Consider the following 20342-nt stretch of genomic DNA (forward strand, 5'->3'; position numbering starts at 1 on the left):
ATCCCCATGCGGCGAGCGCGCAGATCCCGCTGCAGCTGCTGTGTTGTCTCACAGATTTAAGGGCCTTACATGAGGGATTATTTTTAACAAGGGCCCCTCCGGGGACGGACAGGTGGTTATCTGCACTGGGGGGTACGGAGCCCTTCTGAGTGCAGCCAGTGACGGCGGGGTGGGGAGAAGCGATTTGTGGGTAGAGTTGTTGTTTTTGAGGATTTTGGCTGCTCCGCTATTTGCCGCATAGGCAGTGATGTCACCAACAATACCGCACATTGTCCATTCAGGAGTCTGGGAAAGCTGAGTGATGTTTTTGTGGTTCATTCCTTGACCCTTTTTAACCCATGAAGGACGCTTTTTTTTTTTTTTTTTTTTTTTTTCGTTTTTGGTTTTTCTTCCCTACTTTCAAAAATTCCTAACTCTTTTATGTATCCGTCGCGGTCTGCGGTTGTTTCTTGCGGGCCGAGTTGTATTTATCAATGGTTCTAATTATTATCGCATAGAAATTTATTGAAGTTTTTCAGTACATTATAAGTGGATGGAAATGTAAAAAAAAAACCGCAGTCCCGCCATCTATGGGTGGGGGTGGGGATTCCTATTTACACGGTGTGTACGCTGCGGAAAGAAACGACGCGATAGCTTTATTCAGCGGGTCGGTACGATTACTTAGTTTCTTGCGCGACGTCCTGTAGTTTTTATGGGTACCAGTTTGATGTTCATATGACTTTTTGATCACTTTTGAAATTTTTTTGTGGAGACAAAGTGACCAAAAAAGTGCATTTCTTTCGGGTTTTTTTTCCTGATAACGTTCACGGTGCGAGATAAATAATGCATTACTCCAATATAGCAGACTTTTACATATATTTGAGCTGAGTTTTTTTTTTAAACTTTTTTATTGCATTTTTTTATCATAAAGAGAACTTTTTAAAAAAAAAAAAACTTTTTATTTTCTTCTTTAGCCAACACAGGTGATTTGAACTTGCGATGGCTTGATCGCTCGTAGAGTGTAATGCAATACCACAGTATTTCATTATACCGGGGTTCTGACAGGCAGCGACCTGTGGCACGCCTTGATAGGTAATTAATCATGACAGCCCTGGGGGCTTCAGTACGCCCCAAGCTGCCTTGGTAACCAAACGGCACCTCGTTATCTCATTGCAGTGGGGCTATTTGGGACCCTTCCCACCCCCCTGAACACATTTAAAGGGTTAACGTGTGTGAGCGCTTGCTGATTGCGGTTGTTGCAGACGGGTGTCATCTGTCAGACAGCCAGCACCCGCCGTGTATGGAGGAGAATTGTCTCCCCATCCAGCTCCATACAAACGCCAAACACCCAGGACGTAAATGTATGCCCTGGAACGTGAAGGGGTTAAAGATATCTGCTTGCTGTCAGTGAATTGAAACTGCACATGGGATTGTCGAAATCGCGTCCATGCGCTGCGAATGTTAAATCCCCACAGCCTCTATTGCTGCATATTAAACGCAGTTGTGAGGTTTTTAGCACCATGTGTTACGCAGGCGCCATTCGCCCGAGTGAGTGAGCCCTAAAGTATGTTCACATAGTGGAATCTATGAATTACACCCCTAAAAACCACAGCAAAATAAGCATTTTTTCTGCCGTGGATTTAGACGTGTCAGTGGCAAAAATCTGCATGTTAATTCCAACATGGAAGATCAAGCGGAAACTCATCAGAATTCTGTGCGCCAATGTTACCCATAAACAGGGCTGCATCTGGGGCAAAAACCGCGGCAGAAAGAGGCGGAGTTTGCAGTGATTTTTAGGGTATATTCACATGGCAGAAATTCTGTGGCCAGGGGTGTAACTAAAGGCTCAGGGGCCCTGATGCAAAACGTGAGCTGGGCCCCCCCCGTCTATCTGTACCCGTACCCATACCTAAACCATGCTGCACAGAGACATAACTTGAAGCTTCTGGGCCCCAATGCAAAACCTGTAACAGGGCCCCCAACTATAATGCTTTATTCATAGTACTGGGCTCCCTATATGGAGAGGAGAGGCCTTATGGGCCCCCTAAGGCTCCTGGGCCTGGGTGCAACCGCATCCCCTGCACCCTCTATAGTTACGCCCCTGTCTGTGGCAAATTCTACAGATCCGCAAGCAGATATAGCCCTGTCGGTGGACGAAATCCGCATGCGGAATTCCAACGAGCTTTTTCGTGTCAAGAATTGGCCGCAGATTCGCACAAAGATTTAGCCTTTTTCAATGGGCAGATCTGACGTCATCCATTTTTTTTTTGTTCCCCACATGTGGATTCGAAATCCGTGTGCGCAAAAATTAGCGCAGTATACACTATGGCGCAGAATGTGATGGGGTGTAGAACTGGGTGCAGAATGGGTGTAAATTCAGATGCAAAATTTGCCGTATGAAGATATCTTAAGGTCTGAATGTAGACAAGAATATTCCTAGCACTGACAGCAAGCAGTGATCTTGAAAGTGAAGAACTGAAACCTGGATACCTAAAACTGGAAACCTGCTTTAGTAATAAGACGTCTTAAAGGAACATTGCCGGAAAATTTGGTTCTACCTGATGTGAACGTGCGGGGTGCCTGCAAAATGGGATACCCTGACCCTCAGGGGTCGCACGGCTTATACTGACCATAAAGTGTATAGAGGATGGTTGTTATAGTCCTGATCACTTCCCCCTCAGTGATGTAACGCAGCTGTCCTCCAGCATAGGGGGCGCTACTACTGGATAACCGCGGAAAATAACCGCAGTCCAGAATATTCTTGTGTTATTAGAAGTAACACGGAGGCCGCATCACCCACAACAGTTAGGTCACCCCAGGATTGGTGTGCGGCCCAAAGCCGAAACAGTAAGGTTTAAGGAAAAAGAACCCGATGATCTGCCGATCTCATCTAACCATATTGTATTCCCACTAGAACACAGAACATATCAGAGGGGGAGGGAAAATGGTTCTCCATTTCATTTGTAACTCATTTAGAAGTCGATGACAGGGTACTGATGTATCTTGACACCACCAGGAAGCTAGGGGTTTGACAGGAGGAACGCCCCTCTCACACCCCCAGCTCCCGATTGGCTAAATGCAAGTAGGTCCTAGGAGCAGCATGTGCCACGCTCCTGACAGAGCACTCAGCTCATGACACTGTGCTCCCCTAACCCTTGCTCCTCACACTGCACTCCTGGGCCGCCACGATCCTGATACTGCGCTCCCGACCACCCCCCGGTCATGGCACTGCGCTCCCGGTTTCCATCCCCGGCTCCCCTCTCCGTTTCCGCTGCTCCCCGCTCTGCTCACGCCCACAGAACAGCGCTGCCAAGTGGGCACTGCGCTCCCGTTTTCCCCCAGGCTCCCCGCTGTGCTTACCCCCGCAGAACAGCGCTGCCACGTTTGGGCAAACACACTGCGCTGCCGGCTCCCCTCCATGCTGGGCTTCCTGCTCCGCTCACCACTGCTGGGCTGCCGGCTCCCCGCTCCGCTCACCACGGCTGACAGTCGCTTGCAACTGCAGTCCGCCAGCTGTCACCTTCCCACCGCTACAAGGGAGCATCGTCCATGAGATTCTGCACTGTAGGGAGGCAGCTACAGGACCTGTGTGCCCAATGACAGATAGGGGGCGTCAACCCCCTGTCAAACACACTGTATCTTGCCTCCACCACTACTTCCAGTGGTGTCAAGATACACCAGTACCCGATGGCAGCAACACATCTCTTAAAAGTTGGGCGGGGCCGTGTACCATCGTGTAGCATCCCCTCTTCTGGGAAGTGAGGAGACCAACTGCTGGAGTTCTGGGAGAGGAATGCTGTCCCCTTCCTGTCTGATGGAGGATTCTGGTTGCTCAGCAGTCCTTGGTCTCCTTTTTTGTTTCATAATGTGCCAAATGTTTCCTATTGGTGGACGATCTGGACTGCAGGGGGCCGGTTCACCCGGACTGATAACAAGCTGGATGGTCCCTTTCCTCTTAAGTCCACAGGATACGGTGTCTATGATGTCCAAAAAGAACTCTGAACTTATGATTCATCTGACCACAGAACAGTTTCCATTTTTCCTTGGTCCATTTTAACCCCTTAAAGTGGGTCTGTCCGCTGGAAAACGCTGTATAACCTGCATGCATGATGTTATTGAGCCGGGGGAGCAGAGCAGACTGATACATAGATTTATGGGGAAAGATTCAGTAGAACTTGTATTTTATTCATTTATATCTCTGCACATTCTGAACTGAACGGTCCAGTAGGTGGAGCTATTAGTGATTGATACTCAAGAGTCCAGTGGGCAATCCTATCAGTGATTGACAGCTACACCTGTATCTACAGTCATACACAGTTTTCAATCACTGACAGCTCCACCCATTGGACTGTTCAGATTTGAATGTGCAGAGATATAAATGTATAAAATACAAGTTCTACTAAATCTTTCAGCGTTCGTGCAGAACACGGCTGTTGCCACCGGGGGTGTAAGCTGTGAGAAACAGTGAGTGCCTGCATAGTATACAAACCCTAAACACACAGGAAGTAACTGTACGTCCTGTGTCATTAAGCCCTTAGTGACCAGCCCATAGTGTTATTACGCTCTAGCCAAGTGTGCTTTAATCCCTGAAGACCTAAAAACATGCTTCAGCCCACGTGGTCTATGGACGTGACAGCTCCATGTTGTCAGTACATGGAGGTAGCTGACGACATGGTGCTGTCATCCTGGGCTGCAGGAACACCCCCACGCGGCAGTGCAATTGGCGCTATCTGCCACAATGGGTATGTTTCTGAACATGCGACAAACAGGGGTATCCATTTTGGGGTGAAAGTCTTCAGTCATATGTGTGCTGTACCAAAAAAAATCTGTTTTTATAATGACACAATTGCCAAAAAAATGAAAATCATAATTTTTTCCTTCTGCTTTGCTCAGATTCATTCAAAAACGGTGGTATCAAAACACGCAGTACGCCCGTAGATGAATTCATTAAGGGGTCTAGATTTCAAAATGGGGTCATTTGTGGGGGTTCTCCATGGTTTTGACCACTCAAGGGGTCTAACAAGTAGGCATTGGGGCCTAAAACACCTTCAAGCAAAACGTTTGTTCTGAAAGCCACCGGCTGCTCCTTTCGGTTTGGGCCCTGTTGTGCATACGGACATAATATTAGGGCCACAATGGGTATGTCTCTGAACACGGGAGAAACAGGGGTATCCATTTTGGGGGGTAATTTCTCATTTTCATGTACATTCTAGAAAAAAATCCTGTGTTTAAAATGACATATTTGCAAAAAGAAAAACGTGTGGCCAAAATACTCCTGACCCCCTCAGTGAATACATTAAGGGGTGTAGTTTTTAAAATTGGGTCATTTGTGGGGGTATCTATTATTCTGACACCTATGAGCCTTTGCAATCTTGGCTTGGTGCAGGAAAACAAAGTGTCCCTCAAAATGTTGATAATGTTAAATTTGTCTCCTAAATGGTTAAAAAAACAACAAATATTTTTCATGTGCGTCCAAAATAAAGTGAACAAATGGAAATATATATCTCAAACATTTGTACAGTATGTTTGCACATATTAGTTATATTACAATTGAAAATGTGAAAAATGACAATTTTAAAATTATTTTTCCAATTTTGGCGCTTTTAATAAATATACACAAATTCTATCGGACTATTTTTACAACCTAAATGAAGTACAACATGTGGTGAAATACAATGTCAGAATCACTTGGATATGCAAAACCTTTATGGAGTTATTTTATGTTAAAGTGACAGATGTCAGATTTCCAACATTTGGCCTGGTCATTAAGGGGCAAACAGGGTTGGTCACTAAGGGGTTAAATGAGGTTTGGCCCAGAGAAGACGCTGGTGTTTCTGTATGTGGTGATATATGGCTACTTACTCACATGACACAGCTGTAACTTCTAGTTGTGGAGTGTATGGTGAACTGTGATCAGACAATGATTTCTGGAAGTATTCCTGAGCCCATGCAGGGATTACATTACAGAATCATGCCTGTTTATAATGCAGTGACGCCTGAGGTCCCGTAGATCTCAAGCATCCAATATTGATCATCGGTCTTGTCCCTTGTGCACATGAAGTTCTCCAGATTCTGTGAGTCTTCTGAGGATATTCTGTACTGTAGATGGTGGGATATTCAAAGTCTTCGCAGTTTTACGTTGAAGAACATTTTTCTGAAATTGTTTCACAATTTTCCGACAGTTTTTCACAGATTGGTGAAACTCTGCCCATCTTTGCTTTTCTAACATGATCTATATATGTGTATATATACTGCACAGTACCCATTCTCCTGTTCTGTATGTATATATACTGGTATATACTGCACAGTACCCCTTCTCCTGTCCCTAATCCCCTTAGTGAGCGCTGATACACCTTTTGACGGCCTGTATCGGCAGTCTATGTATAAAGATTGATTGCGCAGCGATCTCTCTTCATACATAGTGGGCGCCAGCTGTTTCTTACAGCCGACACCCGGCAGCAACAGCTCTGATAAGCGGATGATCAATTCTGACAGCGGCATTTAAATCCATTTAGGGAGATTGCAAGGAGCCATGCAGGTGTAATGGCAGCCGAGGGCCTTCTGAAAGGCCCCAGGACTGTCATGGCAGAATACCTATCAAGCCATCCCCGTGGGGTGGCTTGATAGACTGTCTGCCCGATTGCATTACAACATACTGCAGGAGTGATCAAAGGATCGTCAGTTGTTGTCCCTGGGGACTAAAAAAAAAGCAAAAGTAAGCATAAAGTTTAACTAATTATTAAAAATAATAATAATAGTTAAAAAACCCTTTTGCCATATTTACAATAAGGCCCTCTGTCCACGGCAGTGTATTCACTGGCTGACGCTTTCCATAGCATTACTATGGAAAGCGCCGGCCCCTGTCCACGAGCGGAGAATCATTGAGATTCTCCGCTCGCGGCGGGCTATTCGCAGCATGCTGCGAATTGCCCCGATTCTCCGCGCCCAGCTTATCTCTCAGATAGGGCTGACCGGCGGAGATTCGGCGGCGGCTCCTGCTCCCGGGCGGAGATCTGCCGCGGGACTCCGCAACGCCCGTGGACAGCCGGCCTTGGGAAAAAAAACAAACTATGTCTGGCGTCGTAGTAATCGTACTGACCCCTAGAATAAAATTATCATGTCCTTTTTGGTGCAGTTTGTGCGCCGTAGAGACAAGATGCACCGAAAGATGGTGGAATTTCTTTTTTTTCAATTTCTTTCCACTTTGAATTTTTAAAGTTTTCCAGCACATTATATGGTACCCTTAATAGAACAATTGAAAAAGTCAACTCATCCTGTAAAAAACAAGCCCTCATACAGCGATGTTGATACATAAATAAAGGAAATATGGCAAAAGCTTGGTTTCTAAGGGGTTAAGTGTGTGTGTGTGTGTGTGTATGTGTATATAAATACACTGCACAGTACTCCACCTGTCCTGTGTGTGATATATATATATAAAACAGTACTCCTCCTGTCCTATATGAATGTGTATATATATTTATATATTTCACACACACTGCAAAGTACTCCTATCTTGTCTGTGTGTTTATAACACACACACTCTGCACGGTACCTTTCCTCCTGTCCTGTATGTATATATACTACACAGTACCATTTCTCTTGTGCTGTATGCATGTGTGTATATATGTGTGTGTATGTAATTATATAATATTAGTAACACAGTCTTCCAGGGGTGGGGGCGGCAATCACACTCCGGACTAGAAAGTGCATAAAACTTACTTCAGTTTTATTCTTGTACAGCACACTCCAGGCAAAGCAACAAAAAGGCCATTCAACATAACATAAGCAAAGGTGCACCATGCAGGGTGCTCAGGTCCACGCTGTAGGTATTGCTCCCTCCTCAGTTTGTCAGACACTGACTCTTTAGAGCTGCAGTCTTTTATGCCCCAGTAACGGGGTTAGTGCCTACAGCTGAGCTTTCTGAGAAGTAGGCTGAAGTTGTGGACTGGACCACCACCCTGTCCAGACTAAGAGCCTGGGAGGGAGATATACTCCATCCACCACTTCACCCTTTAACTGCCTACATATCCCCCCCTCTTCTCCAGACCGGAGGGCTGGGCCTTTTCGGTGACCAGACAATGCACCCTAGACAGGGCATCAGCATTACCTTGTGACTTGCCTGGTCTATATTCGAGGGTGAACTTGAAGTTCTGAAGCAAAAGAAACCACCTCGTCACCCTCGCGTTCTTTTCCTTATTTTGCTTCATCCAGGTCAAGGGGGCATGGTCTGAGACCAATTTGAACTCTCTCCCTAAGAGATAGTACCTTAACGTTTCTAGTGCCCATTTTACCGCTAAACATGCACGTTCAACAACAGCATAATTCTTCTCCGCCGGAGATAGTTTCCGGCTTAAACACAGTACTGGATGTTCTTCCCCATTTATGGACTGGGACAACACTGCACCCAACCCTACATTAGAAGCATCTGTCTGCACAATAAACTCTTTCGAGAAGTCGTTTGTTATCAATACTGGCTGTTGGCACAGAGCAGACTTTAAACTTTGAAAGGCCTGCTCGGCCTCGGCTGTTCATGCCACCATTACCGACTTGCCCCCTTTCGTCAAGTCCGTAAGTGGTGCTGCAATGGAGGCAAAGTTAGGCACAAACCTACGGTAGTACCCGGTCATTCCTAAAATAGCTCTGACCTGTTTTTTTGTTAAAGGTCTAGGCCGTGCCTGTATGGCCTCCACGTTGTTGACCAGGGATTTAATGACACCATGGCCAATAACATAGCCAAGGTACTTGGCTTCCTCCAGGGCCAGCGCACATTTCCCAGGGTTTAAGGTTAAACCTGCCCTTTTTATGGCATCCATGACCGCCTGTACCTTCCCAAGGTAACTCTCGCAATCGGCACTATAGACTACGACATCGTCTAGGTACGCGGCAGAATAGTTATGGTGAGACCTCAAAATCCGATCCATTAATCTTTGAAAGGTAGCAGGCGTGCCATGTAGTCCAAACAGCATGTCTTTGTACTGAAACAAGCCCTCTGGGGTTGAGGAGGCCGTTTTCTCTTTGGCCTTGTCAGTCAGAGAATTTTGCCAGTACCCTTTGGTAAGGTCAAGTGTGGTAATATATCTGGCATTACCCCGTCTCTCAATTAATTCATCAACCCTGGGCATGGGATATGCATCAAATTTGGAGATCTCGTTTAACTTTCTGAAATCATTACAAAACCTCCAAGTACCGTCTGGTTTGGGGACTAACACAATGGGGCTTGACCACTCGCTTTTTGATTCCTCTATCACCCCTAATTTCAGCATACGCTTAACCTCAGAAGAAACTGCTTCCCTGCGGGCTTCTGGAATCCTGTACGGATTTAAGTTTACCTTCATCCCAGGTTCAGTTATGATATCATGTGTTATGACGTGTGTACGACCGGGCAGGTCAGAGAATTTGTCTCTGTTTCTTTGCAGGAACTCTTTTGCCTCCTGCCGTTGGCACACCGAGAGGGCCTCACCTACTCTAACATCGGGCAGGGAGGGCTGCAACCCACCCCTCCTAATGCTTGAGGTAGCCAAAGCTTCTCTGTTCTTCCAGAGTTTTATTAAATTAACATGGTACACCTGATACGGCTTCCTTTTCCCCGGCTGGTGCACTCTATAGTTTACAGTGCCTACCTACTCAACGATTTCATAGGGACCCTGCCATCTAGCGAGGAATTTACTTTCTACAGTGGGCACCAACATGAGAACTCAGTCACCGGGACTAAAAGTTCTCACCCTGGTAGAACGATTGTGCACTCTGCTTTGGGCCTCCTGTGCCCTCTGCAAGTGTTCCCTGACAATGGGCATTACAGTATTAATGCAGTCCTGCATCTGAGCCACGTGCTCGATGACGCTCCTATAGGGAGTAGACTCGGTCTCCCAGGTTTCTCTGGCTATATCCAACAACCCTCTGGGGTGCCGACCATATAGAAGCTCAAATGGCGAGAAGCCTGTGGAAGCCTGTGGTACTTCCCGTACGGAGAACATGAGATAAGGTAACAGACGTTCCCAGTCCTGACTATCTTTCTCTACTACCCGCTTTAGCATTTGCTTTAGGGTCTTATTGAACCTCTCCACCAACCCATCCGTCTGAGGGTGGTATACCGAGGTTTGTATGTGATCAATTTTAAAGAGTTGGCACAATTCTTTCGTCACTTTGGACGTGAATGGTGTATCTTGGTCTGTGAGGATTTCCTTGGGAAGACCTGCTCTGGAGAACATAAGGGACAACTCTTGTGCAATGTTTTTGGCAGTAGGGCTTTTTAAAGGGATTGCCTCAGGGTATCGAGTGGCATAATCTAACACGACCAAAATGTATTGATGCCCTCTAGCTGACTTGACTATGGGACCCACCAAATCCATTCCAATTCTCTCAAAGGGAACCTCTATAATCGGGAGAGGCACTAAGGGACTGCGGAAGTGCAACACAGGAGCGGTGATCTGACAGGTGGGGCATGACTCACAGTACTCCTTTATGTCCTTGTACACCCCTGGCCAGAAGAACCTTTGAAGAATTCTATCCTGCGTTTTATCAGTTCCTAAATGTCCTCTTAATACATGATTATGTGCGAAGTCTAGCACCTTGCGCCTGTACGGCTTCGGCACGACCAACTGTTTCACCACTTTCCCGCTTATTTTTGTTACTCTATACAACAAGTTATTATTCGTCGAAAAATGGGGGAACCGTTGGTCAGAACCCGGTTGCTGTGACACACCATTTATAACTTCGACATTTTCTTTGGCACTGATAAGAGTGGGGTCCCCTAACTGGGCTGTCCCAAAGTTCCCGGGCACATCCTCCAGATCGGACACATCCTGAGCCGAGGGGTAGACTTCCTCTTCAGCATCATCTCCAGCCAAGTTACATTTTCTTGTTCAACGTCCACATTTACCCCGCTATCCTGCGGAGGTGTAAGGTCCGCTGGGTTTGCGTCAGTCTCTTTAGAAGGGATTATCATTTTTCCCCAAATGTCCCAGAAAACAGGAAAATCGCGCCCTAATATCACGCTGTGCATTAACCCTTTGACAACAGCTACATCGTAGGTCACAGTTCCGACATGAGTTTCAAAGTTACACTGTGCCATAGGATACACCCTTGTATTACCGTGTATACATACCACACTTATGTGCTTACCCGGTATGAAGCCTTCTGCTATCAGGCTAGCATGCACTAAGGTGACCAGGCTACCCGCGACAGCAAAGCCTCCACAGAATGGTGGTTTACACTTATGCGACACAGTTGTGGCTCAGTCTCTAGTCTCTGTGAGGCATTGCTAATAGGACTTGTGAACAACGACCGGTGCTAAGCACCGTCACACTCCATAGGCTCATTGGTAATAGGGCACTGAGCCAACACATGCCCGAGCCCCTGGCATCTCCCACCCTTCAAAGGCCCTGGTTTCCTTGGTTTAGAAAACTGGCTGGGGCTATCAGAGCCTTTTAACACCATTGGTGCCCCTTCTGGTGGCCCGACCTCCTTCCCGCCATGCCACAGCTTTCCGCCGGCATCTAGTGGTCTCTTACCCCGGGTAGGCCTGGGACTCGTAGCAGGGGTCTGGATGGAATGGACGTCCCGGTGGTAGTTCTCAGTCGCAGTGTAGCGGTCGACCAGATCTACCAGTTGGTTAGCATCCTTGGGTCCTCCATGGCCGATCCAGCGTTGCAGATCAGCCGGCAGGGCACGGGTATAACGATCCACCACGACCTTATCGACCATCTGGGTTGGTGTGCAAACGTCCGGTTCCAGCCAGTTCTTTACCAGATGGTACAGGTCAAACATTTGCGACCTGCCTGATTGGTCGGACCTGTAGCTCCAATTAAGCACTCTCAGAGCCTCAGGTCCACGCTGTAGGTATTGCTCCCTCCTCAGCTTGTCAGACACTGACTCCTTAGCGCTGCAGTCTTTTATGCCCCAGTAGCGGGGTCAGTGCCTATAGCTGAGCTTTCTGAGAACCAGGCTGAAGTTATGAACTGGACCCCCACCCTGTCCAGACTAAGAGCCTGGGAGGGAGATATACTCCATCCACCACTTCACCCTTTAACTGCCTACAATATATATACACACACATACTGCACAGTACCATTTCTCCTATCCTGTATGTATATATATATATATATATATATATATGTATATATATATATATATATATATATATATATATATATATATATATATATACATATAGACATATATATATAGTGCAGTACCCCTTCTGCTGTCCTGTATGTATATGTACTGTACAGTGCACTTTCTTCTGTGCTCTGTGTGTGTATGTATGTATGTATGTATGTGTGTATATATATATATATATATATATATATACACTGCACAGTACCCTTTCTCCTATCATTCGTATATAGCACAGCACAGCACCCCCTCTGCTGTCCAGTGTGTATAAATATATATACTGCACAGTACCCCTTCTCCTGTCCTATATGAATGTGTGTGTGTGTGTGTGTGTGTGTGTATATATATATATATATATATATATATATATATATATATACACACACACACCCTGTTTTACCAAAAATAAGACAGTGTCCTATATTATTTTTGTTCAAAAAGATTTCACCGCATCACTCAACTTTTGTGCTGCTAAAAGATGAGCGATGATGACCATCACTCATAGTGCAGTTTAAACAGCCGCTGTTCAATAGCGAATGGCGCCTGTGTTATGTGAATGGAGAGGGGCGGAGGAGCGAGAGGAGAGAAATCTCCTGCACTGCCCCGCCCCTCTGCTGGCCGCTCAGTGTGCGAGCCAGCTGTGCTAGCTCCCACGCGGGAATACAGGGATGAGTGTTGGGCATCGTTTGCCCGACACTCGTCCAATGTAAATGAACCTTTAGTGTGTGAGGTTGTGTGGTGTTTAGGTTCTAAACGGGAAAAGTAAAGGGGTCACAACTTGACTATTCAATGCTAATTGCAGAAGTAAGTGCACCCCTATGTAATGTAACTTACCGGTGTCGTACAAGCGTGAAATTTGATGCAAGCAATCTTTAGATCCTAAGTCAGGAGAGTAGGAGGGGTGGGATATTCTGCAGAAGGACATCGGTACATGCAGCCTGAGGAGAATCTAATGCTCCTCCATGTGTATACATATTTTATTCCTCGGTTACTCTAAAGTAACACCGTAACCAAATTGAACACCGTAACACGTAAACACCTGTACCAAATTAACTCGGGTGAAGCTGGGTATATCAGCTAGTATAGATATATATATATATTCTGCACAGTACCCCTTTTCAGGTACTGTGTGTGTATGTATGTATATGTGTATATATATATATATATATATATATATATTTATTTTTTTTGTATATATATATATTGGACAGTACTCCTTCAATTGCACTTTATGTATAGGTATACTGCACAGTAGTCTTTCTCCTGTCCTGTACGTATATATATGCTGCACAGTACTCCTCCTCCTGTCCTGTATGTGTATGTGTGTGTGTATATATATATATATATATATATATATATATACTGAACAGTACCATTTTGCCTCTTCTGTATGTGTGTGTGTGTGTATATATATACTGCACAATACTCCTATACACAGTGCCACTCCCCGTGCTATATATATGTGTGTGTATATATATATATATATATATATATATATATATATATATATATATATAGCTTAGCACCTCTCCACGGGCTCTGTCCTGGGTGCATTACATGGTGGGGTATTAGTCCTTAGTCCTGGCGGTTAGATAATGATCTCCGGTTGGCGCTGGCGGCTCCGCTGAGTCAGTTTGTTATGTGAAGCCAATTAACTCTTTGTGGTCAGTTGGGTAGATGCAGCCTGGACAGTGACAGCGACGCCTCCTCTCGGGACCCCTGGATTCTTGTGATTAATAAGATCTCCAGATATTGAGGACTCTCTGTGTTCCCTATGAGGTGTGTATGCAGGGGTGTAACAAATGTGGCCCCTGCACCGGTTCTGGGGTCCCTGGAGAGTAAGGGGTCCCTTCCTGGTTGTGTTGCCTCCGTTGTGAGACCCTTTACCCGACACGGCGCTGCGGGGCTTGGAGTCACTCCACTCCTCACCATGATTGGCGCATCAGAACCTTTTATCACAGGTGTTTGAGTGAGTCTCATGGTGTAAAGCAGCACCTCTAAAGGGCCACATTTTTTTACTTTTGGGTCCCCTGTCCTCTCTGTACAGCACTGAGTATACGATGTATAATGATGCATGACTTCCTTTTTCTCTGTATGGTGTTACGCACTATATGGTGGTCTTATTAGCAGATTGTGTAGTGGTATAACTGTAGGATGCATGATGGGATCTGGATGACGGTGGTATTGAAGCATTTTATGACGGTATGTTTTGCGCGGTATGGTGGTAGTATTAATGCATTGTATGGTGGTACTCACAGCATTATATGATACTAGCATTAATTCATTCTACTAAAGGAGTATTCCAGTACCCTTTTGATGACCGACAGGGACCTATCGCTCGGATTCCAGCTGATCAGCTGATTCCCCGGGTTATTGCCACTGTGGTCAGCACAGGAAGCAGAAGGCGCTAACCAGAGTGCAGTTGCCTGGGGTGGTACTGCAAGCACAGCTCCCAATGAATTCATGGGAAGCTGCTCCTGCAATACTACGCCTGGCCACTGTGCTATAGTCAGTGCATTTTGCTTCCTGTGCTGACAGCAGCCCCAGGAACCAGCTGATTGGCAGGGATCCGAGCGACAGGTCCCCACTGATTCTGTTGTTGACCGGTTGGTCCTCAATAGAAAAAAACAAAAGTCCTGGAATACCCCTTGAAAGTATTCACGGTATGGTTTTACAGCGGGATTATAGCGGTGCAGTGGATATGCACGGTATGGTGGTAGTAGTAACGTATTGTATGGTGTTATGTAGTATATGATGGTAGTATTAGCGCACTCTGGCAGTTATTACTGTATGGTGTTATGCACGTTATGGTGGTATGCACTATATGATATTATGCATCTTATGGTAGTAGTCGTAATACACTGTATGGTGGTAGTATTATTGCATTTTATGAAGGTGTTGTGTTGTATGATATGTACTGTATGGTGGTAGTATTAATGTATAACTCCATACAGTAATTACCATCATACCAATGGTGTGCCGCCAATGTAGGCAGACCACAACACTGATAAGGGACTGTGCGACTGCCGGGGCCTGAGACCGATTGGCCTGACCCACTGCCTTATTGCTGACTCTTCTTCCCCTTCCCTGAATGTCTGGCCAGCAGCACAAGTTTCACTTCTAGCTGCTGCGGGCGCTGTGGTGCTGCCTCTCAGTCAGTGCAGGCTGCTCCCCCCCCTCCTACCTTCCTGCTGTCAGTGTAGTACTGCTGAGAGGAGGGGGAGCAGCCTGCACTGACTGAGAGGCAGCACCACAGCGCCCGCAGCAGCTAGAAGTGAAACTTGTACTGCTGTCCGGACATTCAAGGGAAGGAGGAGAGATTGACCCCAGCAGCGTCCAAGGCCCAGCGCCCCCAGGAAGCATGCGGGGAGAGGCGATCCTCTCTTGATGTATTAGCTACAGGCGAAGGGGAAGCGCATCTCCATGACAAGGCAGAGAGCGTGAGCCGAGTGCTGCGGCAGAGCGGTCTGTGCAGGATCCATAAGCGCCTACAAGGACAAAGTCCTGCTTCTCTGGCAATCTCTGACTTCTCAGCCAACCACTCTCCCGAAACCCAGGACCCATTCCCCGACTGAACCTTTCACTCCAACCCCCACACACCGCTGCGTACAACATAAGCGTTATCATAGGTAATAAACATATATAATAAAGGAACAGCCGAAGTAAACTAATCCGAACAGAGGCACCCCTCTACAGAGACACCAGAGCTGTGTGAGGCGGCCAGTGCTTTCTGGGGACAGCAGTGCTTTGTGGGTCCGCAGCGTGGGGACCCCATTGCTATCTGGAGACACCAGTGCTGCGTGGGGCCGCAGTGGGGCCGCAGCGTCGGACACCTGTTCTTTGTGGGGTTTCAGTGTGGGGGCACCAGTGCTCTGTTGGGCCACAGCGTGGGGACACCAGTGCTGTGTGGGGCCACAGCCACACCAGTGCTTTGTGAGGTCACAATGTGGGGACACCAGTGCTTTGTGGGGTCGCAGCGTGGGGACACCAGTGCTGTGTGGGTCCGCAGGGTGGGGACACCAGTGCTGTGTGGGGCCGCAGGGTGGAGACACCAGTGCTGTGTGGGGCCGCAGCGTGGGGACACCAGTGCCTTGTAGGGTCGAAGTGTGGGGATACCAGTGCTTTGTGGGGCCATAGTGTGGGGACACTAGTGCTTTGTGGGGTTGCTGCGTGGGGATACCAGTGCTGGGTGGGGTTACAGCGTGGAGACACCTGTGCCTTGTAGGGTCGCAGTGTGGGGACACCAATGCTTTCTGGGGTCGAAGTATGGGCATATTAGTGCTGGGTGCAGACAACAGTGCTCTTTGGGGCACAGCGTAGGTACATCAATGCTTTCTTGGGCCGCAGCATTGGGACACCAGTGCTGGATGGGGATACCAGTGCGTTTGTGGGGTCGCAGCATGGTGACACCAGTGCTGGGTGTAGACACCAGTGCTTTGTACGGTCTCAGCCTGGGGACACCAGTGCTTTGTGGGGTCGCAGCCTGGGGACATTAGTGCTTTGTGGGGTCGTAGCGTGGGCACACCAGTGCTTTGTGGAGCTACAGCATGTAGACACCCGTGCTTCGTAGGGTCGCAGTGTTGGGACACCAGTGCTTTGTAGGGTTTCAGCATGGGGACACCAGTGCTGGGTGGTGATACCAGTGCTTTGTGGGGTTGCAGCGTGGGGACACCAGTGTTTTACAGGGTTACAGCAGGGGGGACACCAGTGCTGGGTGGGGCCACAGTGTGGGGACACCAGTGCTTTGTGGGATCGTAGCATGGGGACACCAGTGCTGGATGGGGATACCAGTGATTTGTGGGGTCACAGTGTGGGGACACCAGTGCTGGGTGGAGACACCAGTTCTTTGTGGGGTCGCAGCGTGGGAACACCGCTGCTTTGTTGGGTCGCAGCGTGGGGACACCAGTGTTTTGTAGGGTTACAGCATGGGGGGACCAGTGCTGGGTGGGGCCACAGTGTGGGGACACCAGTGCTTTGTGGGGTCACAGCGTGGGGACACCAGTGCTTTGCACGGTCGCAGCGTGGGGACACTAGTGCTTTGTTGGGCCGCAGCGTGGGGACACTAGTGCTTTGTTGGGCCGCAGTGTGGGGACACCAGTGCTTTGTGGAGACACCAGTGCTTTGTGGGGACCCCAGTTCTTTGTAGGGTTGCAGTGTGGGAAAACCAGGGATTTGGAGGCCATAGTGTGGGGACACCAGTGCTTTGTAAGGCCGCAATGTGGGGACACCAATGCTTTGTTGGGTTGCAGTGTGGGGACACCAGTGCTGGGTGTAAAAACCAGTGCTTTGTGGGGCTACAGCATGTAGATACCCGTTCTTTGTAGGGTCGCAGCGTGGGGACACCAGTGCTCTGTAGGGTTACAGCGTGGGGACACCAGTGCTGGGTGGGGATACCAGTGCTTTGTGGGGTCGCAGCGTGGGGACACCAGTGCTCTGTGGGGCCGCAGCATGGGGACGGAAGTGCTACGTTTGGCCGCAGCGTGGGGACACCAGTGCTGTGAGGGGTTGCAGCCTAGAGACACCAGTGCTTTGTGGGGTCGCAGTGTGGGGACACCAGTGCTTTGTGGGGACCCTAGTTCTTTGTAGGGTTGCAGCGTGGAAAAACCAGGGCTTTGGAGGCCACAGTGTGAGGATACCAGTGCTTTGTGAGGCCACAATGTAGGGACACAAATGCTTTGTGGGGTCGCAGTGTGGTGACACCAGTGCTTTGTAGGGTTACAGCGTAGGGACACCAGTGCTGTGTGGATCCGCAGGGTGGGGACACCAGTGCTGTGTGGGGCAGCAGGGTGGAGACACCAGTGCTGTGTGGGGCCGCAGCGTGGGGACACCATTGCCTTGTAGGGTCGAAGTGTGGGGATACCAGTGCTTTGTGGGGCCATAGTGTGGGGACACCAGTGCTTTGTGGGGTTGCTGCGTGGGGATACCAGTGCTGGGTGGGGCTACAGCGTGGAGACACCTGTGCCTTGTAGGGTCGCAGTGTGGGGACACCAATGCTTTCTGGGGTCGAAGTATGGGCATATTAGTGCTGGGTGCAGACAACAGTGCTCTTTGGGGCACAGCGTAGGTACATCAATGCTTTCTTGGGCCGCAGCATTGGGACACCAGTGCTGGATGGGGATACCAGTGCGTTTGTGGGGTCGCAGCATGGTGACACCAGTGCTGGGTGTAGACACCAGTGCTTTGTACGGTCGCAGCCTGGGGACACCAGTGCTTTGTGGGGTCGCAGCCTGGGGACATTAGTGCTTTGTGGGGTCGTAGCGTGGGCACACCAGTGCTTTGTGGGGCTACAGCATGTAGACACCCGTGCTTCGTAGGGTCGCAGTGTTGGGACACCAGTGCTTTGTAGGGTTTCAGCATGGGGACACCAGTGCTGGGTGGTGATACCAGTGCTTTGTGGGATTGCAGCGTGGGGACACCAGTGTTTTACAGGGTTACAGCAAGGGGGACACCAGTGCTGGGTGGGGCCACAGTGTGGGGACACCAGTGCTTTGTGGGATCGTAGCATGGGGACACCAGTGCTGGATGGGGATACCAGTTATTTGTGGGGTCACAGTGTGGGGACACCAGTGCTGGGTGGAGACACCAGTTCTTTGTGGGGTCGCAGCGTGGGAACACCGCTGCTTTGTTGGGTCGCAGCGTGGGGACACCAGTGTTTTGTAGGGTTACAGCATGGGGGGACCAGTGCTGGGTGTGGCCACATTGTGGAGACACCAGTGCTTTGTGGGGTCACAGCGTGGGGACACTAGTGCTTTGTTGGGCCGCAGCGTGGGGACACCAGTGCTGTGTGTGGTCGCAGTGTGGGGACACCAGTGCTTTGTGGAGACACCAGTGCTTTGTGGGGACCCCAGTTCTTTGTAGGGTTGCAGCGTGGGAAAACCAGGGGTTTGGAGGCCATAGTGTGGGGACACCAGTGCTTTGTAAGGCCGCAATGTGGGGACACCAATGCTTTGTGGGGTTGCAGTGTGGGGACACCAGTGCTGGGTGTAGAAACCAGTGCTTTGTGGGGCTACAGCATGTAGATACCCGTTCTTTGTAGGGTCGCAGCGTGGGGACACCAGTGCTCTGTAGGGTTACAGCGTGGGGACACCAGTGCTGGGTGGGGATACCAGTGCTTTGTGGGGTCGCAGCGTGGAGACACCAGTGCTTTGTGGGGCCGCAGCATGGGGACGGAAGTGCTATGTTTGGCCGCAGCGTGGGGACACCAGTGCTGTGAGGGGTTGCAGCCTAGAGACACCAGTGCTTTGTGGGGTCACAGTGTGGGGACACCAGTGCTTTGTGGGGACCCTAGTTCTTTGTAGGGTTGCAGCGTGGAAAAACCAGGGCTTTGGAGGCCACAGTGTGAGGATACCAGTGCTTTGTGAGGCCACAATGTAGGGACACAAATGCTTTGTGGGGTCGCAGTGTGGTGACACCAGTGCTTTGTAGGGTTACAGCGTAGGGACACCAGTGCTGGGTGGTGCCACAATGTGGGGACACCAGTGCTTTGTGGGGTCGCAGCGTGGGGACACCAGTGCTGGATACCAGTGCTTTTGTGGGCTTGCAGTGTGGGGACACCAGTGTTGGGTTGAGACACCACTGCTTCGTGGGGTTACAGCGTGGGGACACCAGTGCTTTGTAGGGTCGCAGCGTGGGGACGCCAGTGCTATGTTAGGCCGCAGCATTGGGACACCAGTGCTTTGTGGGGCCGCATCGTGGGGAGAGCAGTGCTTTGTGGGGCCGCATCGTGGGGAGAGCAATGCTTTGTGGGGCCGCAACGTTGGTACACCAGTGCTTTGTAGGGTCACAGCGTGGGGGCACCAGTGTTTTGTCGGGCCACAGCATTGGGGCATCATTGCTTTGTAGGGTCTCAGCGTGGGGACACCAGTGTTTTGTGGGGTTACAGACTAGGGACACCAGTGCTTTGTGGGGTCGCAGCTTGGGGACACCAGTGCTTTGTGGGGTCGCTGGGTGGGGCCACACTGTGGAGACACCAGTGCTTTGTGTGGTCGCAGCGTGGGGACACCAGTGCTTTGTGGGGTCGCAGCCTGGGGACAACAGTGCTTTGTAGGGGTCGCACCGTGAGGAAACCAGTGCTTTGTGGGGGTCGCACTCTAAGGACACCAGTGCTTTGTGCGGTCACAGTGTGGGGATACCAGTGCTTTGTGAGGCCGTAATGTGCGGACACTAGTGCTTTGTGGGGTTTCAGCGTGGAGATACCAGTGCTTTGTGGGGTTACAGCGTGGGGCGCCCAGTTCTTTGTAGGGTCGCAG

At 49.1% G+C, this 20342-nt stretch overlaps 1 protein-coding gene across 1 annotated transcript in view; it reads left to right on the forward strand.

The window, feature by feature from the left end:
- The window catches only part of TMOD4 (tropomodulin 4), a 61643-nt gene that overhangs the window by 734 nt on the left and 40567 nt on the right, over positions 1-20342 (forward strand). The window lies entirely within an intron of this gene.

The sequence above is a fragment of the Eleutherodactylus coqui genome, chromosome 6 (assembly GCF_035609145.1).
Source record: "Eleutherodactylus coqui strain aEleCoq1 chromosome 6, aEleCoq1.hap1, whole genome shotgun sequence".
In the NCBI taxonomy this organism is placed as follows: domain Eukaryota; kingdom Metazoa; phylum Chordata; class Amphibia; order Anura; family Eleutherodactylidae; genus Eleutherodactylus; species Eleutherodactylus coqui.